This window comes from Enhydra lutris, unplaced genomic scaffold, assembly GCF_002288905.1.
Source record: "Enhydra lutris kenyoni isolate GAN:26980312 unplaced genomic scaffold, ASM228890v2 scaffoldscaffold25, whole genome shotgun sequence".
Taxonomy (NCBI): Eukaryota; Metazoa; Chordata; class Mammalia; order Carnivora; family Mustelidae; genus Enhydra; species Enhydra lutris.
In genome coordinates this window covers 20,599,009-20,623,516 of record NW_019154109.1, presented here as the reverse complement: position 1 = coordinate 20,623,516, position 24,508 = coordinate 20,599,009, and the positions used below count along the sequence as shown (strand labels likewise).

Sequence of the window (24,508 nt, the reverse complement as noted above, 5' to 3'; positions counted from 1 at the left end):
AAGTTATCTTGCTACTATTTCACAGTTTACTGGACTTAGGGGGATATTGACATTCGCTCACAAAACTTACATGAAGGCAATGTATTAAATATTACCAATTATTAAACACAACCTGTAATATGACTATCCCATGGGCCAAAGGATCAGAATACATGCTGTGGTGTGATGGCACCTTCTGTTCCTATAATTAAACCATAAAAAAAGCCAAACGTGCCGTCAGAATTGTGTTTGATTAACATGGAGTCAGAAAATGGAACATTAGCTTATATAATTCAAGGGGCTAATACCTATTTCTACAATATATCATATGTAGATGGATGGATACAAACCAGACCTTGCTACACAGCCTGATACACATAAATAGATACAGATATACACACACAAGTGTATTATATACATATATATGTATTATACATTCACATACGTGGAAAAGTACTGGCAACCAGTAGCACACTGGAACCTGGGAAGTGTGGTTGCTTTTGCCCTTGGCCCTCAATTTAAAAGACCCCACTCAGAACCTCTTATCCATATCCACAGGGCTAGGAGTCTGTGGGGCCACCAGGGGCTAATGCCCACCCCCACTTTCTAAGACAATGTTTCAGGTATTCAAACTTCAATGTTTCTTGCCTGCTTGGCCCTGATCCTTCTTCCAGGACCTGCAAGGGCCTCTTGCCTAGATCTGTCCTCCTGAGGGTGGTCTCTGCCACTGTTACACACACCACTAGATTTCAAAGTCATCAAGGGGTAAACCAAGCTGAGAAATGTGGACTGAGGGATTGGGGGATGGGAGGATGGGGTAACTGAGTGATGGACATTAAGGAGGCACTTGATGTTATGAGCATTGGGTGTTAAATGCAATTGACGAATCACTAAATTCTACCTCTGAAACTATTAATACACTCTAAGTTAATTAAATTGAATTTAAATTAAAAAAGAAGAAGAAAGAAATGTGCACTGAGGCATGCACATAGGTGTGCAAAAGGCCTTTTTTGGTATCGTGAAATCAAGTGTGGGAATAGAAGACCAGGGTGATGGGGGGATGGGTTTTGCTGCCATGGGCTCGGAAGGTAGAGCCAGATCTCTCTGTGCTGCCAAGTTCCAGCATGGAGCTCTAAGGAGTTCTAGGAATACTTAAATTCTAAGTTCAAACCTTCCCTTCCAGATCCTTATGGAGGCATATTTTGTCAAGATAGAAAGTACAACATATGTAAGCATGTGTTAACTAGGTTTACCTTGCCCAGATATACTTCTAAGACATCTTGAGCCCCATCCCTCTCTTCTTTCCTCCCTCAGCACTTTTTTCCCTTAGCTATATTAATATCTAACTTTTTTCTTAGATATATTAATATCTAACTCTTGCTGTCTGTTTTATCTACTGTTGTATCTCCAGTTTCTGGAATAGTGTCTGGCACATGATTAAATGCTTAAAAATATTTATTGATTGAATTAATGAATAAAAGCTAATATACATCTGGTTCAGGGCTAAGAAATAATTCTATCTTTTCAGGGAGAATTGTTATTATGATTGAACTATAGTTTAACTTATATGTGGAAAATTATTCATGACATTTGCATTTTACAAACAAAGTATTAGGTGTGATACCGATCTGCTTCCAGGTTAGTTTGAAATTATTGGGGTATTTCTTTCTTTCTTTTTTCCTTAAGTTTGATAAACTTGAAGAAGATCCTATGGGAAGTGCCAGACTCCAGATGGAAACTGAGGGAAGGAGAGAGATTCCTTATCTCATCCAGATGAAGTACATTAGGCCATATAAGGTTAGAATCAGGCAGGTTCCAGGTGCTTCTGCCCGTAGCTCCCTGTATAAAATGATGGACAGGCAAACAGTGAAAGGCTGTTCTGAAGAGACATTGGACAAGGTGAATGGTTGGTAGTGCGTAACCAGATCTTGACAGTAGAGAGAGATGTAATTCATGAGGAACTGAGAGACAATATTCATATCGCTTACTAAGAGCAGTTAGGTAACAGGGAGATTATCTGAACAAAATGACCTCTTTAAATGGAAAGAATTACATTTATTTTCCTGTCTCTTATAAGTCATTGTCTGTCTTTTTGGATTTTATTTGGAGTTGAAGTAGGAAAAGTCTAGTGGATAAAAAGGAGCCATAGAGTTATAGTCTTGGGTACTTACCAGTTCCTTTGCATATTTCCTATGTGACTTAGTGAGTTTCAAATCACCTTAGACTTTGTCAGTGGATACATTCTAAATGAACTTTTACCCATTAAAATATTTTACTGTGATATTAAACATGCTGTAGATTAATTTAATTATTAGTAGTGCACGACAATCATATCAATAGTATGATAGCAAGATTATATTTGTTCTTTAAATTTGGTCAAAGAGCTAGGATCAGACATCCACTCAAGTATGAAAAATCTTTAAAAAATCAGAACTGTCAAAATATTGAAATATTCAAAATATTGAAATACTCAAAATATTGAATTTTGTGAGAAACTAGTTCACTCACCTCCTTCAACTGTGGGAATATATTATAATTTATTTGTCCATTCTACTGTTGGTGGACATGTTGGGTTTTTTTTTAGTTTTGCACTATTATGAACAGTGATGTTATGGATATTCATAACTATGCCTTTTAATGCACATATGGGCACATTTGGGTTTACTATATGCCCATATTTATCCTCAGTTGATAATGCCAAACAGTTTTCCAAAATGTCTGTAGCATATTCTCTCTTAAAAAGAGTATATGAGGATAAAGAGAGCCAGGCACCAAAAAAAAAAAAAAAAAAAAAAAAAAGATTACATAAAGTATGACTCTATTTTATATAAAATTTAAAGCCAGGTAAACTAATTGATGATGACAGATAATGGATAATGGTTACTTCCAGGACTAAGTGACTGGGAAAGGACCCCCTAAATGGAATTTCTGGGATGCTGTTAATGATCTATTTCTGGTAGTTAAAAGGGGATTCTATTACAATTGCATCAAAAAGAACAAAACATTTAGGAGTAAATTTAACCAAGGAGGTGAAAGACCTATACACCAAAGACTATAAGAGCTTAATGAAAGAAACTGAAGATACAAATAAATGGAAAGATATCCCATGCTCATAGAAGAATAGATATTGTTAAAATGTTCATACTACCTAACGGAATGTACAGATTGAATACAATCCTTATCAATAATCTAATGACATTTTTCACAGAAATGAGAAACAACTCTAGAATTTATATAAAACCACAAAAGTTCCCCAGTCCAAGCATCAGAAAGAAAAACAAAGACATCATGCTCCCTGATTTCAAATTACTAAGCTACAGTAATCAAAGTAGTATGGTACTGGCATAAAAACAGATATAGATCAATGGAACCTAATAGAGAGCCTAGAAATAGACCCACACATATGGTCAATTAATTTACAACAAAAGGGCAAAGAACATTCAATGGGGAATAGTCTCTTCAATAAATGGTTTTGGGGAAACTAAACAGCCATATGCAAAAGAATGAAACTGGGCTATTATCTTATACCAAACACAAAATATCATTTCAAAACGGATTTAAGACTTGAATGTAAGACAAGGAACTACAAACTCCTAGGAGAAAACATAGGTGGTAAGCTCCTTGACATCTGTCTTGATGATGATCTTTTTTATTTGACACCAAAAGTAAAAGCAATAAAAGCAAAAGTAAACAAGTAGGACAACATCAAACCAAAACAACTTCTGCATGACAAAAGAAATCATCAACAAAATGAAACAGCAACCTACTAAATGGGAAAAAATATTGGCAAATTATACATCTGGTAAGGGGTTAATATCCAAGATATTATAAGAAGATCATACAACTCAATAACAAAAGAACAATCCAAGTAAAAGATGAGAAGGAGGACTGAATAGAAATTTTTCCAAAGATCTGCTGATGGGCAACAGACAAATGAAAAGGTGTTCCACATCACTCACTCAGGGAAATGCAAATCAAAGACACAATGAGATATTACCTCACACTGATTAGAATGGCTGTTATCAAAAAGACAAGACATAACAAGTGTTGACGAGGATGTGGAGAAAAGGGAGCTCTTGTGCACCACTCTTGGGGATGTAAATTGGTAGAGCCACTATGGAAAAAATTATAGTTTCCTTAAAAAATTAAAAATGGAGCTACCATATGTCCCAGCAATTTCATGTTTGTATATTTATCTCAAAAAGGTACCCACACTCTCACATTCACTATAATATTATTTACAATAGCCAAGATATGGAAACAACCTGCATTTGCACTGGTGGATGAATGCATTGAGAAAACATGATGTATATCATATATATTAAATGGAATATTACTCAGCCATTAAAAAAGAAGGAAATCCTGCCATTTGCAACAACATGGATGGACCCTAGTACATTATGCTAAGTGAAGTAAGTCAGACAGAGAAAGACAAATACCATATGATTTCACTTATATGTGGCATCTTAAAAACAAAAACAAAAACAAAAACAAAAACAAAACTCATGAATACAGAGTGCAGATTAAAGTTTCCCAGAGGTGGGGGGGGTGGGCAAAGTGGATAACACAGGTCAAAAGGTACAAACTTCCAGTTATAAAATAAATGTTTGGGGATGTGATGTACAGCAGGGTGACTACAGTTATAATACCATATTGTATATTTAAAAGTAGTTAAGAGAGTGGATCTTAAATGTTTTCATCACAAGAAAAAAAATTGTAACTATGTGAAGTGGTGTACGTTAACCACACTTATCATTTGGTGGTGATCATTTCACAATATATACAAATATTGAGTCATTCTGTTGTACATCTGGAACTAACATGTTATATGTCCATTATACCTTAATAAATTTTTTAAAAAAATAAATCATATAGACAGATGGCCCTCAAGAACAAACAAACAAGAAGTGTGAGGGGGTGAGTTCACATTCTGGACATTTATCAAGCTATACATTTATGATTTGTGAAAATTTCTACATGTGTGATACTTCAGTAAAAACTTATTTTAAAATATTTCTGTTAAATATGCTGCTTTGCCATGAGAGGGAGCTTGTCCTCATTAGAGATATTTTTAACATAGGATGGACAAGCAGTTGGTAGAAAATTTACATGTTTTATAGTAAATTGGAAGAAATGACTTTCAGGTTTCCTTTTACCTTTGATTTTGTAATTTTCTGATGCTAGGCAAAAGTTTTCCTGTATCTTTACTCATTCTTCATGTAACTTGGTTTCCTATCCATTTACCATCCTTGACCAAGTTCTTCAGAAGGCAAACCGTTCTCCAGGAACAGAGTTTTTGGCTTTTTTGTTCTAATTACCATACTGTGTCCTCAGATAGTATGAAATTTTATTGAAGTGTTTTGGTACATCTGCTGTGGGTCTTTTGTCAGACAGTTCTCAGTAGCAGAAAAATGACAGCCCGTTCACCCTTGGTGTGCACGCTCCTTTTCCTCACTTTCCAGGCTCTGCCAACTGTTCAATGTGTCGGGAGTGCTGTTGACATGTTGTTTGCTATTTCAGTCCTTTTAGTTTTGTGCATGTGAAGGGAATACTAATACAAATGGGAAACAAATGAAAAGTAAAAAGGAAAGATGAAGTACAAATGTAAGGAAAAAATCCTTTTCTTATAAAGTGAAGCTAGAAGTAATTTCATGGAGTAAGCCACAGTACAGGATCCTAAGTGTTATGCAAAGGGTGAATTTAAAGTGAGAACAAACTGTGACAGAGGGACATTCACTTCTCGAGACGCCATGGTAGACTAGAGTATGGAGTATCACTACATTTTAAAATCTTGCTTGGAAGCTACTAAGAGAACCTAAAATACAAACAGTGTATAATAAAAACAAAATAAAGAGTTCAGGAATCTTCCTGAAGATTAACCTGCAAAAGAAAGAAAAAGAAAGAAAGAAAGAAAGAAAGAAAGAGAGAGAGAAAGAGAGAAAGAAAAGAAAAGAAAATAGCAATTTATACCTTTATGGGCAAGTTGGGGCTTAGAAGATGTCATGCATTAACACAGCTCTTGTTTATAAATGCAGTTGACTACTTTTGTCTTGTCTTCTATGAGACCTTCCTATGTCCATACAGTCTGAACTTCTCTCTCCCGTCCCCCCTTTTTCTGGCATTAATGGATTTCTGTCACTTGCAACCAAAAGAGTACTAGTACTCAAACTGGCAAGTGTATGAGAAAACAAACTCAGAGAAAATATGTAACTGACTCATGAGACTGGATACAGAGCATTTTCCTATTCCAGAATGAAAAGCTGTAAATCTTTGGAAGCAATAACTTGATCTTTCTCTTGGAATCAGATATACTATGCTCTTGGAGGATGAAAGTGTAAGAATTTTGTGGTAAACTGTTAGATTAGCATACATTACTGAATATTTCTGATGGCCTCCATTGATACATTTCAAAAGAGCAAGAAGTTCCTGTCCAGTTACTTTGCTAAGAAATAGAACCAGAAACAAGAGGTAAGTGTATAACTTTGTTACAAGGAAGCTCTGAAACTGCTTAAGAACAGACAATCTTTGGTCTTTCTGAGCTGCAATATTAGTATAGTGTTTTCTAAGGGATCTTGCTTCTGATGGTAAGGATAACATAGGATTGTGGTTTGAAATGGGAATATACAGAAAAGGAGGAGTTGAATCAGAGAACACCAACTTCATATTCTCTCTTTCCTCATACCTCACAAAGCTCATCTTGCTAATTGCTATAGTATATAGTTCTGGTTGGAAATTAACCTTGATATATAGCTATGTAGATTTAAATTAGTTAAAATTAAATAAAATTAAGAATTTAGTTCCTTGCTGGTACTAATTACTTGTCAAGTGTCTGTAGTACCTGCCATGTGGGACAGCACAAAATAAGAACATTTCTTTCAGTGTAGAAACTTGTGCTGGACAGTACTGATCTAGAACAAATTAATTTATAAGGAAAAATTTTAGCTGCCCTGAAACAGTCTATCATGCTTTATTTGTGCTCCAAAGCTGATAACTTGAAGCAGAAATTAGGATTTTGGACATAGTCACTTGGGTTTGTAGCTCAGCCTAGATTAGACTGTAAGATTTCCTATGTTGCTCGTTAGCTAAGAGTGTCTACAACAATGATAGTAAGCAACTGTTGCTTAAATTCTTAGGGTAGTAAATGATCACAAAGCTTGTCAAGACTGAAAAAAAAAAATGACTGTTTTTTCCAGCTTCATAAGTAATTTATAGTCACCAAAACTACCACTGGGAAAATTGAACAGCTAAGTTAGGACAACCTGAGAGAGTATTACAATGCCTCTTTTATGGCTTGCCCTGAAAAATGCAAGGGAAATCTTCTTGGGAAGCTATTTTGGGGTCTATATTAACCAATTTTAGGATTTGTCAATTTTCAAAGATGTTAGTCACTTATCCAATATTCATTTTGCTATTGCCATCTGTAAGTGTCCAAGATCTGGTGTGTTCCCATTTCTAATTTTTTAAAATGGGAACATTCACTGCTGCTATCCTTCTCCCCACCACGCCCCCCCCCCCACACACACTATATATTGGACTAATCTGGAGAAGGATGCAAAGTCCATATATTTTGTGCTCTTCAAAAGCCATGTCTGGGTCTGAGTCACCTAGAGAAGGAATCCTGAATTGCTGAACTTAAAATGATCATATCACTCTGTAATTAACAGAAAGCAGTCTTGAGGTATCTCATTTTTAGTTGGGTTGAGTAGATTTGGGATTCTATATGAAACAGGTAAATCATGTTAAACATGGGCTCATTAGGAATTGAATATGAAAAAGAGGAGATGCTCATGTTAAATTCAGCCATAGAGGGGAATGGATAGTGGAAAACATTTTAGTTGTGGGAAATCCCAGATTGGGTTCTAACATCTCTCCATAATCTGATATATGCTTGTTTGTTTTTAAACATAACCCTAATTCTTGGCTCCTATAGATTGGCTAAGCAAGTGCTTATCCTAAAGCTTTTCCTAGGCTCTACCCTGTAGCCAGAGATGATCCATCTAAGGATGAACACCTGATCTAGGCATGACAAAATGAAATATAAAAGTCAAGAATATGATCATGACAGTCCACCAGGGAAAAGAATATTGGATTAGGAACAAGGAAACCCAAGTTTTAGTCATAATTCTGTCAGTATATTCAGCCTGGAACAAGTCACTTTATCTCCCTGGACCTATGTTTCTTCATATGTAAAAAATGAGAGTTAGGTACTAAAAATACCATTATTTCCTAGTGTGTTTTCTATGGAATGTTAATGAGCACCATACAAAGAAAAAAAAAAACTGTGCTGGTCAGATCTATGTTTACCAAAGTTTCTTTGCAACAAGACTTCTCAGATTATTTAATTATAATAACACGCATTGTGAATCTTCTAGAAAGACCTAAATATGCAATTTCTTTGGTATCATACCATTTTTCCCCATGGAGCCTTCAGGGGGTAGTGTTTCCATTTGGAGAATGTAGGTTAAGATCTTTTCTAAGATCCTTATGCCTCAAGATACCATGGATTTCATGATCAGCTTTCACTTACTTATGGTTCAGCCCAGTGGGGAAGAGAGCATTTAATGTCCTGCCTATATAGTTTGAAAACAGCCCCTTACTTCAGTCAGAAATCTTATAAGGCACCCAGATGTGTTGCTTGCATGTTGCCAAACAGGCAGCTTGACTGGATTTTTGTTCAAATCAGGCGAGCCTGTTGGCATTGAGTAGACACAGAGAGAGTGTGCATTCCTGGGCTCCTTTTCCATTAGCCACGCAGCAGCTGAAGTTCATGGCTAAACTGTTCTTCATCTTAACTGGGCATGTGTCCAGATTAAAGAAGGGAACAGAAGGGGTGATATATTCCTCCTTTAGGATCTGAAGGACAGCAGGCTACTACCCATTTTAACTAAAGGAGAACTAGGCCCAGGATTCTAACATTTGGATTAATTTGAAAGGTCATCTCATCCAGCTACTCATGGATGCTTGACTTCTTTCTGCTGCTGTGTTAGACATTTCCATTGACAAGAGACACACTATAAAGCAAACCAATGTACACAAAGAGATGTAATGCAGAAAAGGCTCCTTTATTTTGGGGTAAAATGTGACTCCCTCTGGATTTTATCTGTTTGTTTATTTTGACCTTCCGGAGTCATTCAGAGTAAGCCGAAGCTCCTTTCACTTGATGGCCTTTTAAAACTCAGAGCATGGGTCATCTTGTAGTTCTGAAGATCAGATAAAATACCAGTGAGCCTTTTGTGGAACAGTTCAGGAGCATGAAGGACATGTATAGAATATCATATTTACTATGTTGTACAGCCTTTTACGCTGTCTTCATCTCCCAAAGTTTGGGTACACAAATGCTTGCTTAGGTCACTGGATAACTTAATGTTAAAAGAATATCTCTATAGCTAATTGTATACCATGTGTATAACATAGTGCTTTGGTTAGCATATAATATAAATAGTATAATTGACTTTGAGCAACAAGATAGAAACTTTAAATTATATATGCAGCTGCTGAAATAAAACCACACACTGACAGTGACTTATTGTCTGAAGGTGAACTATAGAATAAGCTCTGTAATGGTCAGTGGTTGAAGAACTCAGAGGAGGGGCACCTCCCAGGGATTTGATATAGGGCACTGTTTGATCTGTTGCCAGCTTGGTCACAGATATCGATTACAGCAAATTCTATGAGATATGCATATCATTAACTTAGTAACATAATATTTTGGTCTCTGTGGTGTGTCTCTTAGTGTATAAATGTAGCTAACATGTGTCTCTGCCAGTGAGAGAGATTTTTTTAGGTGAATCACCATAAAACTTGAGGGGAGTAAAGAGTTTTCAAATGTTTTAACTGCAGAAACTAGACATGCATTAATCAATCCTTTTTGAAGTTCTTCATGAATCACTTTATACTCTAATGAACTTGAGGAAAAAAAATTTAAATGCCTATGGTTACCTTAAAGAGCTGTTCATTTGACTAAAGCTCTTCTCAAGACTCAAATGCCAGCAAGATAACAAGTAAAAGTTTCTAGAACCTATGGTTTAACAGATTTTGTTAATTTTTTTTCCTGTTCAGAGGAGAATTCAGTATATTTTGAGCATGTCCTGAGGAAAATTTAGGCCAAATGATTTTTCTTTCCATTTCAGTTATTTTAAGAGATCATCCTTACTAGAATCCATCTGTATTACCTCAGAAAAGGGGTTCTTTGTTATTATCTTAAGTCATTTACTTCAAACCACCATGCCATTTATTGAAAAATTGTTCACTAATGATTTATCAGAGATAAACATTTCTCTTTATATTAAGAAATTTGCATACTTTCTAGGAGATACTTTGAATTAAAAATCTTGCAGAATCATTTGTCTTCATTTTTTTTCAAGAATTGAATTTTGTTTGTTGTCATGGGACTGAAAACATCACTTAAAATTACCAATGGTGATCTGACAAAAGTATGTATATAATATAAATACATATAAAATATATATCTATTTAATAAGGATATTAAATAGACAATAAATGTATAAAATATTATATATATAACAACATGTATCTAAAAATTGAATAGGTCTTCATCATTATCTGTGAAATTTCTATCCAATGCAGGAATATAAAGAGTTCCTGACAGAGTTCCTGATGCCCAATCTTCCTTTCTTCTTTCCTTCCTTCCTTTCTTCCATTCATCTGTTAAGTTGATAGAGAGAAAGAAATTTTAGCATCAGTTTTCCCACCCCACTGGACAGCACAATGAGGACAGATGTTCACTTGAACATTTACCAGGGTTCTACCATAGGAGAGGAACCCTGAAACTATGAAATTCAAAGCTTATATAGGGTGGCTGACACATGAGTCCATCCTCTCTTCCAGAAAGAAGGTTTTCACTCTGGAATGTAAACAAATCTTCCCTGGGGAGAAGAGGAGAAATTGCCTGGGTTTTCACTACCCTAGGAGGTAAGCAAATGGTGCTGGGGTGGATACGTCCTGAAACTTATTCACTATATACTATCACTTCCATCTCTCACATGTTTTCTATTCAGTCATCCTTTAACTAAGTTTACTTATATTGTGTCTCAGATAGCCTGGTCCGAAACATGGAAATATTCATGGAGGTCCAAAGAGCAACCATTCATCCATGCAACCAAAGGCTCTTGAGCTCTTTATAGGTCTTCTTCTAAGCATAAACATGCTACATCTATTAAAGGTAAAGAAACATAAAACACAGTCATTGCCCTCTGGATATGCACAATATGGAGTTTGTTTTCTCCACTCTACAATGTAGAGTTGCAAAGGTTATTACTTCATAATGCAATTCATTATATTCTTGAAATGTTCAAATTGTTAATAAGTTCTTCATTACAGCAAATATAAGTCTAGTTCTCTGTAATTTCAAAATCTTAATGTTCTTTTTAGACCCACTAAAGTAACTCAAAAAATCAAATTCTAGCTCTATTGGTAGCTACTCAGCTATTTGAAAATTTTTAAAAATGTTGACACTCTCTCACCTAAATATTTTTTTCTCCTCTGATAAACATCTCTAGATCATTGGACTACTTCTTCTTCTTCTTCTTCTTTTTTTAATCAGTAAAGCTTATTTAAGTGTTTCTTGTTAAAAATAATTTCTAGGCATTTCACCACCCTGGTTATTTTATTCAATAGGCTCCAGTTTTTCAATGATCCACTTAAAAGAAAAATTTCTTAAAAAAAAAAAGTTTTAGGCATTTTTATGACCAATGCTGGATACAGAAATGCAACTATTACCTCCTTTTATATGCATCTGACACACCTATCTTGACTGTCTATCACCCTATTAAATTGCTTTTCAGAGCTGTCTTTTTTAATAATTAAATAGATTATTTATAAAGGATCGTGACTCTATTCATAAATACTGCTTGATAATAACCATTGCAAAACAGTAGAAAATACTACTTAGTGTTGTTATTATGCTAAATTTATTCTTGGTAATCATCATCATAATGCAAAAATAGTTTGTAAGTCATCATCAGTTCTTTTGAATAGTATGTTGCTTATAAGTATTGATTGATCCACTTTAATTTTACTCCTAATATAACTAGACCAAGCACAGTTATTTCAGTTATCAAGTTACCCTATTGAATATATTCATGGGTGAAAATTATGTGTATTTTTTTAAACAAAGCATTTGAATTTATATTCTCTATGTTTAATCTGATTTTATAGACACTGTAATAATTTATTTCGAATCTAATTTTCTATTCATAGTAGAAATATAAGATCCATTTAAGGTAAATTGGATATAACAATTATTATGAGATTATGGAAAAATACTTAAAACACATTAGCATGAAGATTTAAAATTCATTCAACAGCAAATATCTGTAAAGTACTTGTATGTTCAGCACAGTGCTTGAGGAGTAGGGATATAGAGAGAATCTCTACCACCATGGAGCTTACATTCTGGTGATGGAGACAGTATAAACAAGATCAAATAAATAAAGTGTATTGTATTTAGCTAATGAAAAGTGCTAAGGGGAAAACTAAAGCAGAGAAGAGAGAAAGAAGTGCAGAAGTTGGGTGGAGCAAATTGAAATTTTAGAGAGGTTCCAAGGTCTCCTGGAAGCTGCAGTCCTAATGTTGGCTTCACTTTCAAATTACAGATCCCTTTGAAATTAAAGATTTTAGGAAATATCCTTTAATAATTTAGTTTGTTGTTGATGTTTTTTCAATTCAGAGATTCTCTTCTCTCTCCTCCGGTCTTTCTTTTCTTCCCTCCTCATAAGCTTTGCCGTTATAAGAGACAGTTCACATGGGAAAATGTAAGGTCCCCATTTGATGGGAATTCTTAGCAATTTTGCAAGTGGACACAAGTTACACTAGAAAAAAAAAATCTCAGTCCAAGAAAGAAAGAATGTGTGAAAATATGACAACTTGGAATTAAAATGAGGAAATCCCAGATGTTCTGAGGCTGTTTGTGTTTAGCCATGACAACATGAAATCAATTCAGAAGCATTTGTCATTTTTTTATCCTAGAATGGCTTTCCCCCAACACCATCCAGTGCTGAGCCATATATCTTTGTGCTCTTGCATGTGTGCTCAGAAAATGCAAGTGTATTTTACATTAGCCTTAACAATCCAAAATAAGGAGGACAAACGGACTTCAAGGAATATAGCACATTTTATTCCAATTCCAAAGCAAATTGTTTTTGAGTTATTCCTTTCCCTGGCACAAATAATTATGAGTTGATTGAATGCAGATATGTTTGCAAGTGACAGCACTGGCTATTTTGAGGAAAATAGGAGATAATACGAGCATGACTCTTGATATTTCACTGTATCCACATTTTGAAATTCTGCACAAAACCTCATCTCTGAGGTCACATCTTTTTTTTCCACATGCAGTCTATGCTGACCATGCCAGGCTACCTTGAAATCTCCATCCTCTCCTGCACTGGCACTTACCATACATGCCTGGATTTGTGAAATGTTCATGTTTTGCTCTATTCTTCTATTATGTAAGGTCCTTAAAGATAACCTTCTCTTATGCATTTCCCATATCTTCCATTATACCTAACACTGAAGTCTTGCTCAACGATTACCTTCTTGTCAGTGGATTGATTCTTCTTCTTACCTTACTTGTAGCAGCACCCTTTCTGTTCAGCTTGGCATCAGTGCAGTGTAACTACTGATGGTTGGGAAATGACAGCAGCAATCAGGGATGGGGATGGGGATGAGGGAGAAAAGAGAGACTTTTAACCAAATCTTCAGGCAACTGCCTTTCCGAAGAAGGGAATCACAGACAACAAACAGCAATAGTTTCAGCCTCCATCAGAACAGCTTTGCTCTCTTTCTTCTCTTTTCTTTCTTTTCCCTAACCATGAGCAATTTAGGAAAGACTTCTGGCATGATTCTAATCTTCCAGCCATACTGACACCTTCAAGAAATAGCCATTCTAGTGCCAAGGCAAGCCATGACTCCAGGCCAACACAGAGAATGATCTAAAAGTAAATATATATTGGAGCTTTGACATATGATTTGATTTTCTTTTTGTAGATTTGGCTCCTCCCCCATAATATTTAATTTGGATTCCTACTTATAAGGTGGAGTCTCAAGACCTGTGCTTAAGAGAAGCTATGTAAAATTATTATTCAACAATATATTTCTTCTATTGAATTCTATTTTGTATTAGAGAGAAAAGTTGGAAGATTCCATTGTAAAACTGAAAATTTTCTATCTTTAATCAAACTTTTGGGGAGAGTTAGTTGGCTGGGGGTACTATAGCAATGCAATTCTCTTACTTGCCTCTTTCCCACTTGCCTTTTTTTCCACCTTTCCCAGACCTACAGTCTAGTAACCCTTCTTCTTCCTTTTTTTTTTTTTTAAGATTTGTTTATTTATTTATTTGACAGACAGAGATCACAAGCAGGCAGAGAGGCAGACAGAGAGAGAAGAGGAAGCATGCTCCCTGCTGAGCAGAGAGCCCGATGCGGGGCTCGATCCCAGGACCCTGGGATCATGACCTGAGTGGAAGGCAGAGGCTTTAACCCACTGAGCCACCCAGGAACCCCCCTAACAACCCTTCTAATTGCTTCCCTGAATCATCTTATTTTGTGATTGCTTCCTTCTCTGTGAATCCCAAGCCTCATATGCATCATCTAACCATACTCTCCATAGTTACTGCAACCTACTTTTCCATATACTTCAGCCAAAATTTACCTGAAGATTCTCAATCTTGATTTAATTTCATCATTCTCCATTTCATTCCCCACCCCTAAATTGCTGAGGATAACTGCTTAACTCTGGAGATGTCACCAAATATATGAATTCTCAGTGCTGCTTGTCCATTAGGACTACTCAACAATCCGTGAATAGTTCCGTAGTTATTCCCCTCTTCCATCTCTTCCTTGTCACATTTATAATCCCTCAAGGTTCTCTTGGAGAGAGGAGTTCCTGTATCTCCTCCCTCTGTAAGTGATAGTATGTTCATCTGTAGTCTTGAGCTTAAACATCTAAAGCCATGGCTCATTACCTACAGCCATCTTTTCTCCTGTTCCTGCCAAGGTTTCCCTTTCTGATTTCCTTTTCCCAAGTTCCAAAGAAAAATATACTCCTGCCCTTGTTCAAACCTTGCCTTTCTATCTCCTTCCCTCCCCGTACTTTTAAAACTGAGGCCTGCCACTGGTTATCTTCTCCACTGTTTCAAGACCTCTCCTCTACTTATTCTGTCCATATCACACTTAAGTATGTTCAGATCTCTTCTATAAAATATAAGTTCCTGCCCTCTGGATACTATCTTGAGCTTCACTTCCATTCAAACTTTAGCTTATAAAAAGAACAATCTACATGGCTTCCTGTTTAACTTCCTTCCATTTTATTAATTTAATAAAAATACATTTTATTTAAGTACACATATGGAAAGTACAAAAGTCAGGTACAGCTCAATGAATTTTCATAAATGTATCTCCTCCAGCACCAAGAAGTCCCTTTTGTGTGGGACATATGGGTGACTCAGTACATTACGCATCTGACTCATGATTTCAGCTGAGGTCATGAACTCATAGGTCATTAGGTTAAGCCCCAGGTCAGGCTCTTCACTCAGTGGGGAGCCTGCTTGAGGATTCTGTCTCTCCTTCTCCCTCTGCCCCACCCCCACTCGTGCTCATTTGCTCTCTCTCTTGCTCTCTCTCTCTCTCTCTCTCTCTCTCTCTGTCTAAAATAAATAAATAAATCTTAAAAAAAAAAAGAAGTCCCTTTTGTGGTTACTGGCAGTCATTATGACTTTTTTTTAAACCATCCTTTTTTTTATTTTTTAAATTTTTTAAAATTATGAAATACAACATAAATACAGCAAAGTGAACAAAAATATAAATGTACAATTTAATGGAATGTTATAAGGTTACTGTGTAACTAACATCCAGGTAAAGAAGTAAGATACTGTCAGTTGCCCAGAAGCACTCAGCCACAACCTACTCACAAGTTATCCAGGGAGAACCATCACCTTGGCTTCTACAGTAATCAATTCTTGCTTGTCTTTACATTATTGCTGACTATGTGTTTTTCCATAAACAAGATAGTTTAATGTTGTTCTTTATATAAATGGAATCATATGTTGCATATATTGGGGTATCTGACCTCTTTTGTTCAATAAAACTTATGTTTAAAAGTTTATCATTTTTTGGTAAAGAACTACTTCATCCTTTTTGGTTTTGTTCCTGTTCTGTGGCACCCTATACCTTTAAAGCACACTTTTCTATGGGGTCTAAATCTATGAGTAAAATTGTTAAGGCATGAGATCTATAAATCTCCAACTTTACAAAAAAAAGACAGATGATCTCCCAAGGGATTTGGCCAATTTGTGTTGTTCTCAGCAGTGAATTTACTGCTTGTTCCACATTCTTACCATTTGATATTGTCAAATTTTCTTTATTATTGTTCAGCCAGTCAAATTCAGATCGACTTTCTTTTGGACAGTGTGCTTAAGCTCTTTCCCTGTGTTGTATAGGCTTGCTCTTTGTTTTTCCTCTTTTGCTTATAAGTTTGTTACACTTTTTTGTATTTACACTTCTTTGTATATATCTACAGATATGACCCCTTGGTCAGCTATATGTATTTCATGTATTATTTTCTGTGACCTGCCATTTCACTTTCTTCGTTGTATCCTTTGATAAATAAATTTTTCATGAAAGTATTAATGTTTTTGTAGCAGTTTGTCACTAACACAAATACCTGGTTTTATTTATATCATTTCTTTTTTGTTTTGTTTTATTTGGGGAGTTTTTTGTTTGCTTAGTTTCAGGAGTAGAATTTAGTGATTCATTAGTTGCATACAACACCCATTTCTCATTACATCAAGTGCCCTCCTTAATGCCCATCCCCCCGTTACACCATCCCCCCACCCACTTCTCATCCAGCAACCCTCAGTTTGTTCCCTGTAGTTAGAAGTCTCATGGTTTGCCTCCCTCTCTGGTTTTATCTACTTTATTTTTCCTTCTCTTTCCCAATGTTCGTCAGTTTTGTTTTTTAAACTCCACATATGAGTGAAATCAAGTGGTATTTGTCTTTCTTTCACTAACTTACTTCACTTAGCATAATACCCTCTAGTTCCATCCACATCACTGCAAATGGCAAGATTTCATTCTTTTTGATGGCTCAGTAATATTCCATTATAATTATATACATACATGCATACATACACACACACACACACACACACACACACGTATCTTCTTTATCCATTCATCAGTCAATGGAATCTGGCTTTTTCCATATTACTGTGGACATTGCTGTTATAAACATTGGGTATACATGCCTCCTTTGAATCATTATTTTTGTATCCTTTGGATAAATACCTAGTAGTATAATTGCTGGGGTAGTTCTGTTTTTAATTTTTTGTGGAACCTTCATACTGTTTCCCAGAGTGGCTGCACCACTTTGCATCAGGGTAGGAGGGTTCCTCTTTCTTGGCATCTCCACCAACATCTGTGGTTTGCTGAGTTGTTAATTTTAGCCATTCTGACCCCTGTGAGGTGGTTTTTCATTGAGGTTTTGATTTGTATTTCTGTGATGATGAGGAATGTTGAGCATTTTTTCATGTGTCTGTCAGTCATTATGTCTTCTTTGGAGAAATGTTTGCTCATGTCTTCTGCCCATTTCTTGACTGGATTTTTTTTTTCTTTTTTAAAGATATTATTTATTTCAATCTCAAGTAGGTGGAGAGGCACGCAGAGAGAGAGAGAGAGAGAGAGAGAGGAGGAAGCAGGCTCCCTACTGAGCAGAGAGCCCAATGCGGGGCTCCATCCCAGGACCCTGAGATCATGACCTGAGCCAAAGGCAGAGGTTTAACCCACTGAGCCATCCAGGTGCCCCTTGACTGGATTTTTTTGTTTTGGGGGGTTTGACTTTGGTAAGTTCTTTATAGATTTTGGATACTAACCCTTTATCTGAAATGTCATTTGCAAATATCTTCTCCCATTCCGTAGGTTGCCTTTTAATATACCATTTCTTTAAAGGACTGTCATCTCTCTGATTCCTCTGCAATGCCACCTTTGTCCTCTTTAGGGGCCTGTATATGTGTGAGTCAGCTTCCTAGTTTTCCATCTTATGTCATTCAACTCTTTATATATTCCTGTACTAATACTATACTACCTCAATCACTATAGCTTCATAAATCTTAATACCTATAAGACAAGACCTCCCTTACCCACCCTTGGGATGGAAATGTTTTGGAAAGAAGATTCTTGAATGAGTTTCCTGAGATAAAGTAAGTATTCTAAGGCAAACATCATAATGATGACAGAGGTATTGCATTTCACCAAATGAGCATGTACTATGTATTGTCTCTTTCTGTAGAAAGATAAGTAAATAGAGATACAAATACAGATATAGATATAGATGCATATATTAAATTACATATGTAGATATTATATATATATATGTATACATATTGATGTTTTGTGTGTATCTGGTAATTTCAATATCTGAATCTTAATAAATAATCTTTGTACACTCACTGACTATAATTTCCTAATACTCCTGGTCATCTCTGCAGTGTGCTAGGTGTTTTAGGTGAAGTAATAATTTATAGAGATAATTATTGAAGTCTGCAATAAGTGAACTTATCTAGATATGATTTCAGATTATTCTGTCAGGTTGCTAGATCTTTAATATTTTGGGATCACCTTAAACCAAGGTCAAAAGGATATTAAATGGTCTAGTATTCCCTATGAGAATATTCAGTCAACCCTCTGCTCACTTTAAGGTGATAGCCCTTTAGTTCTTTTGGGGGCAGGGGAGGTCTTCTGCTCTTATTTATGCCCTTCTCACCTGCAAGCTTTTTTTTTTTTTTTTTTTGCAAGCCTATCTTAATTCAAATTCAAATTGTGAGAATCAGTGAATGCTCTCAGAAGAAAACAATTTAAGTACTCACTTACTTCTCTGTTTTGTCTTCGGTTTTGCTAACCTTTCCCTATTTGGCCTCTTGAATTCTAAGATGTTCTTCAATCCCATTTGTTGTTCTCAGTGGAAGGAATGAGCCAAATGACCTACCATTAACTGTTTACAATTTTTTTTTCTGTTTACAATTTTTTTTAATTTATTTTTTTGAACAAGTGATATAATTATTTCTAAGTTCTAAATTTGATCAATATTGACAAATTGCCCTGCACAGAGGCTATACCAGTTTGTAGTCCTACCAACAATGTATGAAAGTGCCTCTTTGCCTCATCCTCATCTATATGGTATGCTATCCAACTTTTGAATCTTTCATAATCTGTGAAATAATTGATATCATTGATATAAATGAAATGATAATTTTATGTGGTTTTAATCTATACTTCTTGTATTATGCATAAGAGTGAACATTTTTCATTTGTTTAAAAGCAACTTGTGTTTAGTCATTTGCTCATTCTTTTGGACAGATGATTACTTTGATTTGAAAGGGTTATTTTCAATAAAAGGAAATAGCACATTTTTGATGTGGTTATATTTTCACACTTTTATCACTTATGTTCTGATTTTTTCTTATACTGGTTTGGTCAGAATTTAATATCTTAATTTTATGTAATTGAGTTTATCAATGTGATTTCTTATGGCCTTCATATTTGTGTCACACACATAAAGGTCTTTAATACACTGAGATTATAAAATAACTTCTCTCTGTTACTTTTATGCCTTGATAGTTTTTACAGTGTAGTCTTCAGTTTTCTCAAATTTATTTTAAGTGATGAGATATGAATCCATTTTTGTCCAGATGGCTTCTCCATTATCCAAGAATCATTTATTGAATCATAATTTTCTTCTCCATTGATGTATATGACATAAATGATACAACACCACCTTTATTATATACTGAATCCCTATTTTTTCAATTTATTTCTGGGCTTCCATTTATCTCTCTGTTATGTACTAGCACTGTCTTATTTTAATTATTGAAAATTTTAATATTTTTAAAATATCTGATGCTCTATCACCTCAACAATACGTTTTTCCCTGAATTTTCCTATTAAAAATTTTCACATAAACTAAAACTAGTTTCACAGAAAAAAATCTTTTACTATTTTTATTGAGATCAAATTATATTTGCAAATTAATTTAAGGAGAATTTATATTTTTATGCTGTTATCCCATCCTTTTCTATTTGTCAAAGACTTCCTTTCTCCATTGATACCATTTTCACATTTTCTTCATGCGGAGGGTGTTTCTTGTGAAGTATATTCTAGCGTACTACCTTACTATTTTTTCCTAAAGAGAATAATGACAGCATAGCAGTTAAAACTATAGCCTATGGATTAAGACTCCCTACATTTAAAATCCAGGTCTGCCACTTATGAACTGTATAAACACAAGCAAGCTGCTTAAACTCTCTTTGCCTCTACTTTCTCATCTGTAAAATGAAGTTGTTGTAAGGATTAAATTAGTTGAGCCTGTGAAAGCATTTGAAAAGTGCCTAGCACATAATAACATTCAATATTCATCCAATAATAGCATTTGATGTTAACTCTTATTGCTATTACATATGAATATCTTTGTCCATTAAATCTTCCACATTTTATTGCTTGTATAAACAGAAACTATTTGGTTTTTGTATATATTTAGTATCTATCCAGCTTATCAAATTATTTTAATGTTTGCAATTATATTTTCAAAATGATTTTCTAAGTATATAATCATATAAGTTTCAAGAGATACTTCATTCCTTCCTCTTATAATTCTTATATTCTATTTCTTTTCTCTTTTCTGTTTACATTGGCTAATACTTCCAGAAAATTATTCAAAACTTTAAAAAATATAAATAATAATTGCAATCTTTCCTCTCTTGAATTCTGAGAGTATAGTTTCTCTTGGTGATCTGCTTATAGTTCTGAGCGGACTTTTTCCATATTCTTTTTAGGGTCTTCTTTCTATGGTTATCCTCAAATGTATAAACTTCCCAGAATACCCTTTTTCAGCACTACTTCTGATTGTACATATCATCTTTGAATAATTTTATCCAAATTCTTCTAGACATATTCCTTACAACTTTAAACCTATATGTTCAATTCCCATTGGATATTTCCATCAGAATCTCAGAAATACTTAATATATCAACATGCTCAAAGTGGAAGTCATTCTTACTTGTGCACACATACTTTCCTTCATGGCAACTGCATAAATATAGTAACTAGAACTAGAAACATAGGTTTTATCTTCAATTCATTTTTTCCTTACTGCACCTAAATTCCATTATCGATTCAGTCCTATGTATTTACCCCTCAAGGTCATTCCTTCTTCTTTAGCTGAAGTTCTTAATTTCCTTTCACAGGGTCTGTTGCCCCAGTCTTACAACTTTCAAGTAGGATGACTGACTGTTCCAGTTTCCTTGGAATTTGAAAGTTTTCCCAGGATGCAATACTCTTGGTACTAAAACATGAAAGTCCTAGGCAAACTGGGATGAAATGGTCACCCTACTTCCTGGTTGTCACCATTATCCCCTTTTGGTGATTGAAAGTCAAATGTATGTTGTAAAAGTTCTCCCCAGAAGTAGTGCATAAGCACACAAATTTTGCATTCAGTTGTAGGAGTTTAACAGATCTTCTGAATCTGTTGTTCAACTGATCACAGGATTTGAAGATTCAAATTTGAGATTTTAACCAATCCTCCATGTGGATGCCAGAATGATTTCTCTAAAACTACAAATCTGACAATGTCATTCTCCTTCTAAATGCATTCCAGTAACTCTCCATTGCCTACAGACTGAACACAAAGTCTGTAACACAGAAGATATTTTGTGATCAAGGACTTGTCTTCATTTATCAATGCACCTCCTATTACTTTATTTTTATACCACACTCTTGTCATATCAAATGACTGAAACTTCCTGAAGGTGTTAAGTTCCTCCATGCCTATGTATTTTGCACATGCTCATCATATAGTATAAAATATCTCTTCACCATTATCATATTTACCTTAGAATACCTACTGTATCATAGGAAACCCATGCAAGGATCTTCTCCTCTTTGAAACATTTTCCTCCCAAATTGTTCCAATAAATTAAATATATCTTTTTTAGTTCCATCACTGGAGTTGATGCACACTTGTCATACCACTTATCTACTGAAGTTAAGTTTTACAAACTTTTCTCTGCAAATACATTAAGATTGTGGAGCAGGGACAGTATTTTATCTCACCCTTCTTTAAATCTCTAGTACCAAGCACAATGCCTGACACTTTCTAGACAATCAATAAATGGTTGTTGAATAAATGAATAAATAGGCAGGAATACAAGGATCATCTTACTCATAGAAAGGCAATTAACAGCAACAAACTACACCTCATTAATTAAAATTGTGTGTACTTTTAAGAAAGATTATATGAATTAACTAAATGTCACCTTTACTAATTTTCTCATTAGCATGGTGGCCTGTGATAACCTATGTTCTCTACTATCAGCTTTGCACACATTAAGAGAAATGCACAAAGGAACCAAAATTGCTGCTTTATTTATTGCAGCTGAGCCTTCCCTAGAGGTCTCGTACCAGACTGGCAGCCAGCTCCAAGCAGTTTGTGAAAGTAGGAAAGATCATAGCAAGCAAAACAGAAGTAATTTCTAATTCTACAGAATTACATTGTTCAGACATATAAAAACCATCTTTGTAATAGTTTTCTGATGTTCCCACTTTGTCGGAATTCAAGCCCTTCAAAGAGTGTTTCTATCATTCTGAAATCTGATTTTTGAATCATTGTAAAAGCAAAGTAAATGTATAAACGACGGTGCTCAAATCTGTGTGTGACTTAAGTAAGAATTATTCCACTCTTATTGGGTCCTTTGGTTTTCAATGCATTAGTGTAGCACACAATTCATTAAATGTATATAGAACTAAGTTCATAACTCTATAATTTGGATGAGCTCACAGTTTACTTTGGTTCCATTCTGGTGGGCACTGTTATGCTTCGCTAATGAGCTCTATATACTGTGTTGCCCTTTGTTGTTTGCCTACATCTCCAAAACGCTAACAAAACAAGTTGGAAAGTAAAATAGCTAATTGTTCTGTTTTATTCCATGATGAAACATGCCTCATTGTGGATGAGTGTTGGCAGGGCAGGGGGTAAGAACTTGGATATTCATGGGAGTCATTGGGAAATATTACTGTTCCTCAGAGTGGAAAGCAAATGAGAAATCAGTGTTTTCAAGAAAGAGTTGAGATGAAACTATATGTCAAGTACAAGATGTCAAGTATAAGTAAGCAAGATGCAGATAAACTCTGGTAGGGAAGCAACAGATTAAGAAGAAAGAAGACATTTGGGATCAACTGTACAACTCATATGATAGGTAAAAAGTAGAGCAAGTCATCTCAAGACTAAAATCATAAATTACAATATCAATTGGCTAAAGCTCAATCTTTACTTGCTGCTGTGCTCTTCAAGTTCAGGAATCAGAGGGAAAGTGTGCTAATTGAACCCTAATGTCCACTTAACATTATATTCTTCTACTTCAGCTTGGACAGGCTTAAAGATGGCAGCCTACAATAGGACAACTCTCCCACTCCCTTCCATATCTGCTAGTTCTTCTTTATACAGTATTACCATAACAGAGGGAAATGAAGACAAGGAATAGACTCATTTTTACCTGACCTGGATGGCTTCATGCTTTCTATTTGGTAGCTGGTTAAAATTCAGTCCTGGAAGATAATTTGGGCTGACTCTCTCATAGGTGGCTTTTGTGGGGTTTGAGGGTTCTGCTCTTCTGCTCACCCAAGAAGATATATCTTTATTCCAGGTGATCACCTGCAACTCACACTTTCTGAGAATACACCTCCAATCTCTTTCTGCTAAGTTTTGCTCATCTCTCCTCTCAGCCATGCTGGTCGGGAACCATTCAGGATCCCTCTCCCATGTCACTGCCATTCTATAAAAGAAAATATTAATGGCTTTCTTGCCCTGACAGACTCTGAGGCAGGCTGGTTCCCATACTATAGCACTGTTCATTCCACTGAGAGAGCAATTGGCTGATAAAAAACAGACTCCAGTCTATGCTTGATAAAGTTTTCTTGTTCGTGGATCAGGTAACAGTCTTGTGTCTCTCAGTGGAAGGAAATCAATTCATGGCTCTCTCAGTGTATCCATTAATGCACTTTTCTCTATGTTTGAAGAAAAAGGTAGCATCCACCATGGCCCTTTCACAGAAGGAAGATGAAGATTCCAGCATAGAATCAGCTCTCTCATTAATATTATCCTTTAATCTTCTCTGTCTCCCACCTATATATCCTTGAATTTGTTGAAGTTTCCAGAAAATTATTAAACTCTTGGAGTAATTTCCTTTGCAAATTTGCATGTAGTGAGAGAAGTGGTCTGTCTCACACTCACTTTGGTGTCCTGATAGTTATCATGAAGTATTTACTTCTAAACTCCTACTTCTTATCTTTCTGTAACCAGTAATTCTAAACCTGAATGCATATTAGAATTACCAGCAAAGCTTTAAAATAAAAAAATGTGGATGCCTGCCACTCCCCTCCCTAATTTTTTAAAATGTTCCCCATTTTTTAAAATGTTCTTGGTAGTTTTAATGTGCAGCCCGACTAAAAACAACACATATAAGGAA

General features: G+C 35.3%; 1 pseudogene; it reads right to left on the bottom strand.

The window, feature by feature from the left end:
* Window positions 1-23,769, bottom strand: part of LOC111150984 — a 33,817-nt pseudogene extending 10,048 nt beyond the window's left edge.
* Between the last annotated feature and the right edge of the window lie 739 nt (window positions 23,770-24,508).